Source organism: Suricata suricatta, chromosome 3 (genome assembly GCF_006229205.1).
Source record: "Suricata suricatta isolate VVHF042 chromosome 3, meerkat_22Aug2017_6uvM2_HiC, whole genome shotgun sequence".
Taxonomy (NCBI): Eukaryota; Metazoa; Chordata; class Mammalia; order Carnivora; family Herpestidae; genus Suricata; species Suricata suricatta.
The window spans coordinates 37,231,328-37,240,582 of record NC_043702.1 but is presented as its reverse complement, the minus strand read 5'-3'; positions in this window follow the sequence as shown (position 1 = coordinate 37,240,582).

The window sequence follows — 9,255 nt, the reverse complement described above, 5'->3', positions numbered from 1 at the left end:
TGGTGTTTTGATTTTTTACTTTGCTTTTCTGTTTGGAGTATCATTGTAACTACCGTATTGTAAATGATGGAAAATAATTGCATATGTTAAAAAAAATAAATTGTGTTATATTAAAAAAAAGAAGAAGAAAAAGAAAAAAAAATCCAACCACTTTCAGGGGAATCACTATACTATGGGGAATTTAATCAGATGGCTTTTTATCCTAACATTTATCAGAGAATAGCTACAGAGGTAAGAAATGGATGACAGAGGCCTAATAATCTGGGAGCACTTTAGAACAACCTGGAAAGGTAAAGTGAGCTCTTAGGTACCATATGGCATCCTAAAAACTTAAACTCTCTTCTTCTGAAAGACCCATGTTGGACATGGAGGGCACACTTAATAAGTTGGCTAGTAACTTGATAAGAGAACACTCCAATGCTCCGATAGAATATTCATGGACCCTCTAGTTTTGTCCACTTCTGAGTTCATTAGTTTTCTTGATACACCTTGGTGCATGGTTTGCCACTAATCTACGACAGCTGTGGCAGCATTCTGCGTAAGAGACCCCTGTAGGGGCCACAGGATCACATGAGAGAGCTGAAGTAGAAAAATCAGAAATGTCCATGGGCACTTGCTTTCCAGAAAATGTGTCTAAAGCTCATAAATCTTAAAAGCTGGAATGCTCCCCATCAACTTCTAGAATTATCCTACTGATAAGCAGAAAGAGAAGCAAAAAATATATGATAATTTCCTGAAAAACTTTGGTCTTGCTATTTGGTGCCTAGACCCCCTTCTAAGACTCACCTCTAGATTGAATGGGAAAAAGAGATTATATATATCTCAAAATGTTACAAAGCAAATGATCTTCAGACAGCACATCATCAACTTTTCTGGACTAGAAGCTGAGAGCTACGGGGCCAGTCACCCTCAATATTAATCTGTCAAATGGCCAATGTGCTTCATGAATAAACTAATAAGCATTGATCCATCTAGTCAGAAGTCCTGGCTTTTTTTTTTTTAAGTTTATTTATTTATTTTGAGAGAGAAACAGAGAGCACAAGTTGGGGAAGGGCAGAGAGAAAAGGAGAGAGAATCCCAAACAGGTTCTTTGTGGAGCCCAATGCAGGCCTTGAACCCACCAACCATGAGACGACAGCCTAAGCCAAAGGAAAGAGTCAGGTGCTTAGCCAATGGAGCCACCCAGGTGCCCCAGAAGTCTTGACTTCTAACTCAGTGGGTCTCTGATGGCTGCATCAGTGGTGCTGTTGGGTGGAAGACAGCAGCAGCCACAACAGAACAAGTCCAGAGTTCCCCATACATCACCCATGTCCCATGTTGGGGGCACATCACTCACCTCAGAGCTCCATCACCTGCCTTCAAATACAGAGGCCTTTTCTAGTGGAAGAAAAGGAGCAGGCAACAAGTCATTCCTACACTAGGAAGAAGGAGGAGAACTGTTCTTCTCTGTCCTCCCTCCATATCACAAGCCTCCTGCTCCTGGAAAACAACTCAGTCACCATATAAAGTGATTTAGGTTTCACGGAAGAACCTGAACACCTTAACACCATGACAGCTTCCAGGAAAATGTGCTCCTAGACATAAACAAAAACAAAAACTAAAACTAAAAGCAAAAAAGTATATTGGGAAAAACTGTTTGGAACTTGAGAATGTGCAATATATGTACATGGGACCAGGGTGAGAAGGGAGAAGAATGAAAGCCTCTGACTTGTAGCTGTGCAGAACAAGCCAACCAATGATGACCAGAGGGGAGGTACGTGGGGGGACAGGTGAAATAGGCAAATGGGATTAAATACACTTACCATGATGTATGTTCCGACTAATGTATGGAACTGTTGAATCACTATCTTGTACACCTAAAACTAATAGAATGCTGCATGTTAACTATATTGGAATTGAAATAAAAAACCTAAAAAAGGCAATGAAAACCTCTGGATAGAAGGCAATAGATCCAAGAAAAATTCAAACATCCAATCTAAAGACCAGCTCGCTAAATCCAAAGGTTTATAATTCAAATGAAGCTAAGAATCAGGAGATGGCAGAGCTCTTAGCTGCCAGGCAGACCAGTCTGGGCACAGATGATAGTGATTATGAAAAGACTTCTCATAAAACCAGGGATGACATGACCCAGGGCAGAGCACAGACCATACTGAGGTGTAACTGAAGAGCGCTCAGTAGAAAGAGTTGAGAATCTAACAGATGCCGTCAAGAACGGCAATTGTTTCTCTAACTTATAGAGACCATCCCCTGTAACCTTCTCACCCCATCCCACAAAGTGATTTGTCCTTAGTGTATCTCAATTGCTTATGATAAAGATAAACAAGGGAAATGAGAAAGGTGCAAGTAGCTCTCAAATCTTGAAGTATCTATGAATACTTGGAAAGTTTGTTTAAAATTAAGAACCCCAAGCCCTACCCCTAAGAAATTCTAAGGCAGGCAGTTCCAGACCACACTTTGGCAAGCACTGAACGACTGTGAAGGTGATAAAAAGGCTAATTTGCTGGCCAGCACAGCAGCTCCGGATGTGTTTTGACAGCATAAAAGGTACCCTGCACACTCCACAATCCTCAGAGGGGTTACTGCAGAGGGGTTCTAAAAACGCTGCCCACATTACAGGTATGTGAGAGGTAGGACTCCAATTTAGAATACTCTTCTATCAGGGCAGTACCTCAAAGCCAGTTAATCACAAACTTAGCCAGTGTGCCTCCATGCCTACTCATGACTTTATCTTTTTTTTTTTTTTTAAGATTTACTTATGTTTTGAGAGAAACAGAGTGCAAGCGGGGTATGAGCAGAGAGAAAGGGAGACAGAGAATCCGAAGCAGGGTCCAGGCTCTGACCTGTCAGCACCGGGCCCGACGCGGGGCTCGAACCCACGAACCATGAGATCATGACCTGAGCCAAAGTCAGACATTTAACCAACTAAGCTACAAGGCATTCCATGACTTGTCTCTCGTTGAAAACTCTAAGTCTGTAAAACTATGCAAAGGTCTCATAAACCAACATGTCTGACACTTTTGGTTTTGCTTGTATAAGGTTTTCTCCAGGTACCTTCCCTTTTACATGAAATCCTGGTGATGAGAGTGAATGCAGGCCAGCTTGCTGGCTGCTCGTCAAAACTTACCAGAAATAAAAGCTTAGTAACTTGCATGGAAACCAGCTGTTGCCTTCATACCAAGTCAGCCCGCTGCCATGGCAGTTTCCTTGGAGCTGAGATGTTCTTTGAAGGTGGGAAAAAATATCTCAGAACAAAGAAAACAAGTCCTTTCAGCAGTGAGAAGTGATAGTCTGAAAAGGAAGAGTCTATTTGACTTTTTTAGTCCTAAAAGCAAGTAGCTATTGCCCAAATCGCACGGAAAAGTGGCAGAAGTGCAAAAGCATCCTAGAGCCTTAAGCTGAGACTAAAGATGGGCTGGAAGAGAAAGTCTGAACACTTCCCTGTGTTTTTGTCTGAAAAACTCAATCACTGCAGGACCTTGGGTGAATCATGAACCTCTGAGGCTCATTTTACAAATGGGGATAATATCCCCTGCTATCTCTCCTCACAGGAAGTGATAACGTTTGAATGACAGAAAACATGGGAAAACTTTCCATAAAATATTAGTCAACAGGCAAATAATTATATCACATTTTTATCCCCATGATTGGTACTCTGCTGTTCCTATAAGGCTTTTAAAAATTGAAAGAACAAATAGTCATTCTATCTATTAACAACCTACTCATTAATCTTTTTTAAAGTTACTGTCCTACGAGGTGCCTGGGTGGCTCAGTTGGTTGAGGATCCAACTCTTGATTTCGGTTTGGACCATGATCTCAGGGTTGTCGGATGGAGCCCCACACTGGGCTTCATGCGGAGCATGGAACCTGCTTAAGATTCTCTCTCAGGGCACCTGCATGGTTCAGTTGGTTAAGTGTCTGACTTTAGCTCAGGTCATGACCTTGCAGCTCGTTGAGTTGAAGCCCTGCATTGGGATCTCTGCTGTCAGCACACAGCCGGCTTTAGATCCTTCTCTCTGATCCTCCCCCACCTCTCTTTCGCTCTCTCAAAACTAAACATTAAAAAAAAATCCTCTCCCTCTGCTCCTCTTCCCACTCGTGCTCTCTCTCTTAAAAAAAAAGTTACTGTGCTAAACAAATCTGTTAATATCAATGAAATGGATCAGTATTTAGTAATCAGGTATAGGAGAGGAGATGTATTTGTGCCTAAAACATTTAAATCTCTGAATTTTTAAAAAATTTTATTTATTTATTTATTTATTTTTATTCTCACATTAGATAACATACTAATGGCTTCAGGAATAGAATCTAGTAAAAAGTCTAAATCTCAAATACTATTTTCTATTATACATTTTTTCTGAAAGAATAGAAATCACTCTGAGGAGGAACAGTATTTTTAATCATGTCACTTTTTCCATGGAATGATCACACAAAGAAATGACTGGTCATCCTATTTACATGACAGAGAATATGAGTAGCAGGAGTTAGAAAAAAAAAACACGGAAATTTAGCACTGCGACAAGAGAACATACATAAAACTATCCTCAGCTCATATGTACTCTTCCATCCGTCAGTATCTTTATCTTAAAAAACTCTCTTACCTGGGGCTCCTGGGTGGCTCAGTTGGTTAAGCATCTGACTCTTGATTTTGGCTTGGGTCATGATCTCACAGTTCATGGGATCAAGCCCTGTGAGGGCTCTGCACTGGCGGCCACAGAGAGGGTTTGGGAATTCTTTCTCTCCCTCTTTCTCTGCCCCTCCTCTGTTCACTCTCTCTCAAAATAAATAAGTAAACATTTTAAAAAATTTTTAGCTCTCTCACCAACCTCCTCTAACCCAGCCTTCACTTAACCAACCACTCCAAAAAGCCAGTCTCCTCATTCCCTCCACACACTGAGGGAGGCTCCCTGAGGCCCCCGGAAGGCTGCCCTCCAGGCTGCCTGTGCACCTTCGTTCCCACCAGCTGAGTCCTGTGCCGCCCAAAGCCAACTGCAGTTTGTTCACAGACCTGTTCATGCTGGCTCCACTTATTATTGTTAACTGTATAATTGAATTAAATATTATGTAAATCCCAGAAATTTGAAAGCAAAGAGAAAGAGTGGTAGTAACTATGGAAACCAAGTTAAATACTTTAGAAAGATCTGGTAAAGGCAAGCACCTAAAAATACTTCTGTCAAATTAAGAATGAGTAAAAAATTGGAGGAAATCTTAAAATTCTAGAATTCTTGACTCAGACTGCTTCACAAGTCTGCATACTTTCCCTAATAAAGAGGCTGGAACGGCAAAGTATGGAAGAGGCATGTGGGTGCATATGGGTATGGGAGCAGCTTACCTGAGAAAGTCCATGAGGAACTCCGATGAGCAACAGAGACTCAAAGAGAACACCACGGTCTTCTCAAGAGTGGTAAGTGTGCACAGAGACTTCTTAATCATCTTTCTGACTCTCTATTTTAACTGACTCTTCATATTTAAAGACCCCAACAATAAAATATTAAAAAAAAAACTTTTGCCTTTTATTCCAAAGATACAAGTTCAGAAACCAGAGGCAAGACGTTTTTTTAATGTTTATTTATTTTGAGAGAGAGAAGAGAGATTTTATCTCAATGTTTCGCAAACATATAAAGGAATAGCAGACCAAATTGAAAAGAACTTGAATGAAACTCAAACACAAAACTACAAATTAAAGGAAAGCATAGGACACAAAGAAGAACAAGAGAAAGGCATGGAACGTTTACACACTGGAAAGAGAAAAGGCTAACCCAACACTCTGAAAAACCAGAATTGATGAAAATCAAACATTAGAAAATTAAGGAGAAGTTAAAACTTGGCTATTGAGGAGCACCTGCGTGGCTCAGTCAGTTGAGTATCCAACTTCAACTCAGGTCATGATCTCAGGGTCCGTGGGTTCGAGCTCTCGTTGGGCTCTGTGCTGACAGCTCAAAGCCTGGAACCTGCTTCCAATTCTGTGTCTCCCACTCTCTCTGCCCCTCCCCTGCTCATTCTCTGTCTCTCTCTCTCTCAAAATAAAATAAAGACCAAAAAAAAATTTTAAACTTGGTTATTGAAAAATTACCTCTTGATATAAGAAACTGCTCATAACGTGATTTTTAGGTATTTTATTTTATCCATAATTTTAGGAAAATATATACGCATGGTACAATATTCAGAGACAATAAAGGAGTAAATCATGAAAAGCAAGTCTCCTTCACATGCTTTTCCTTAAGGCACCCATTCGTCTCCAGAGGCAACTACCGTTACCAGCTTCTGTTTCCTTCTATGCGCAGTACATGCATACAAGCGTGGATATATTTAAGTAATAATAAAATCTTAAGCATAAAACTTGGGATAGACAGATCTAATAAATCTATGTATAAGTCGTCCAGAAAGTCAGTCCACTGTTGCAAAATTACCTCATAATTCCACAGGTACCATTTTTGGGAAATGAATTCCATTCAAAGTCATACTTTCACAGCGTAAAAATAGGGATGGTGCTACTTCTCAAAAAGCAAGTCAAATCAGAGGTCTCTAAGAGTATTTGCGCTAAATAAATACAAAGCTGGCTAGATAACACGTCTGATCTGTTAGGGCAATTCACCTCTTCCTGTTGCCAAGGCATTTTTAAAAACTGGCATACCACATATACAATGTGGTAATCGGTGTGGGAATTCAAAAGGAAAAAGCAAGTGGGACAGTAAAGGAGAGGAGACTCGTATGGGTCTTTTCTTGCTCAAGTCCAGACTTTACATCCCCCATCTCTGGAAAGCTTTGGAACCTGATTAGTTGTTCAGAGTACACCCTTCTTGCAGGCACATTCCCCTCACTGTAACTCATAAGATCTATGTGTCGGAGGCAGGGGGAGGATGGGTGTGTATGTACGTAAACACAGACAGTTACAGAATGCCAAAGTATTCATTTACAGGGAGAAGTCTGTCAAGGAGCCTTAAACACTCAACATGGCAGCAAGTGCATTTTCTTTATGTAGGCATGTACATGAAAATCATATAACAGAACAGATTCACATAACAGAAAAACTGCTATCTCCATCTATCCAAATCCATTCGTCTTTATTCCAATTACAGAATTTTACTTCTGAGAACTATTCATCCCCCTTAACAAAACGTACGGTTTAGATGGTTGGGTTGGCACATGTCCCAGGACTGGCCAGTCCCAGAGCTCAACCTGCCCCAGTAGCTGACAGGATTGCTAAACTGTGAGCTAGGAGATGTGGCAAGCCCCCTCAAAACGAGAGAGCTTTGACTGAAAATGAAGCCAAGAGATGGAGAGAGACACTGCTTGACAATACCATTTAACACTGAAGTCAAGCCATGCCTGAAATCAGGATACCCAAGGAACTTTTCATTTATAAGAGACAATAAACTCCTTTCTCAACTCACTTTGAGCTGGGATTCTATCTCTTGGAAACAAAAAGAAGTCCTGGTTCATATATAAGTGCTTTCACAGAGAAAATGGAATGGAATAAGGAAGGTTTGTAATATGATTTGAATGTCTAATCAACATTAAAGTAGTTTAATGCATTAGTATCCACACATCCAGGGCAATCCAACACTCATCCTTGGGCATCCTTCTATCCTTCAACACCTGACCAGAGCCACTTGCATGGACACATTGTTTCTTAAATTATTGAACATATAAAATCATATGTTCAATCTGCCTGGCAAGTCTGTAGTCATTCTGTCTCTGCTCCATTTAACCTGCTCTCAGAGGGCAATCACATATCCCTTGTTCCCTAGTTCTTATGGGGATGCATCAATGGATCCCAAGTACCGAGAGTAATCGAAAACCACGAAGTAGAGTATTAAATTCTATGGCACTCGAGAGAACTCGTAACTCATTCAAATTAAATGCTATGAATTTCGTCCAGTGAATTCTAGCATCAAAAAATCATTTGCTGTAACAAAATGGCATACTCAACAGTTTCCAATTATGAGAATAATATGTCAATGATTTTTTCCATTAAGGTGAACACATAGCTCTGATACTTTAAGGTAGATTCTTTAAACCCACATTATTTTTAATTACAAGGAGTTGTTTATGCTCACTCCAATTCATAGGACAAGACAAAAGCATACACCTTTGTAAGCTAAGCTCCCATTGGAGCTGTTAGGCCAATAACGGCTGCATGGCACTACTATTCTTCCTCCTTTCAGGTACAAAGCCTGTGTGTGGTTAGATTCTTTGAGTGCCTCCCCTGGCTCCACTTCCCAGCTCCGGGTCCCAATTAACCCATGCCATGGAGAGAAGCAAACAGTTTCTCTCTCTTCAAGATGCTGTCATCATTTGCTGCTGTGTCTCCCCCACTAAACTCAGCTCTTGGGATGACTTGATTGCTAGTCTAGCACAGTGTCTGGCAGAAACTCTCTAAACATTAGTTGTGTGGATTTAATTAACTACATTTGTCAACAATTTACCAGAATATCCGGCTTGTGACCTTTATGTCACTGTTCAGTTTCAAGCATCAAGAAGTACTGAAGAGGAGTCTCAGAAACGTGGTGTCTGCCCAGCCTTCAAGAACAAGGGGTCCAGAGGAGCCAAGATGGCGGAGAGGAAGGGAGCTCGGTAAACTCCATCCGCCCCATTTATCAAACCGAGAAGGATATTACTCTCATCTGCAAGAACGGAAGGAGAAAATACGGACTCCAGAAAGAATAGAACCTCAAGGATACCTGAGTGAGTGAGGGCGAACGGGGGAGATCTGAAAACAGGCCAGGCTGGGACGGGCAGGGGAGACAAGATCCCCAGCCAAACGTGGGGGAAGAGCGCGGACCCGAGAGACAAAGGGAAGAGACAGGGGAGCGGACTTCCCGGTGAAGTCAGAGTGGCTAAAATGAACAAAGCAAGAGACTATAGATGTTGGAGAGGGTGTGGAGAGATGGGCACCCTCCTACACTGTTGGTAGCAATGTAAACTTGTGCAGTCGCTCTGGAAAACAGTGTGGAGGTTCCTCAAAAAACTATCGATAGAACTCCCTTATGACCCAGCAATAGCATTGCTGGGGATTTACCCAAGAGAGACAGAAATGCTGAGGCATAGGAGCACATGTACCCCAATGTTCATAGCAGCAATGTCAACAATAGCCAAAACATGGAAGGAGCCTAAATGTCCATCACCTGACGAATGGATCAAGAAGATGTGGTATATATTCACAATGGAGTACTACATGGCAATGAGAGGGAATGACATATGGCCTTTTGTAGGAAAGTGGATGGACCTTGAGGGTGTCATGCTGAGCGAAGTAAG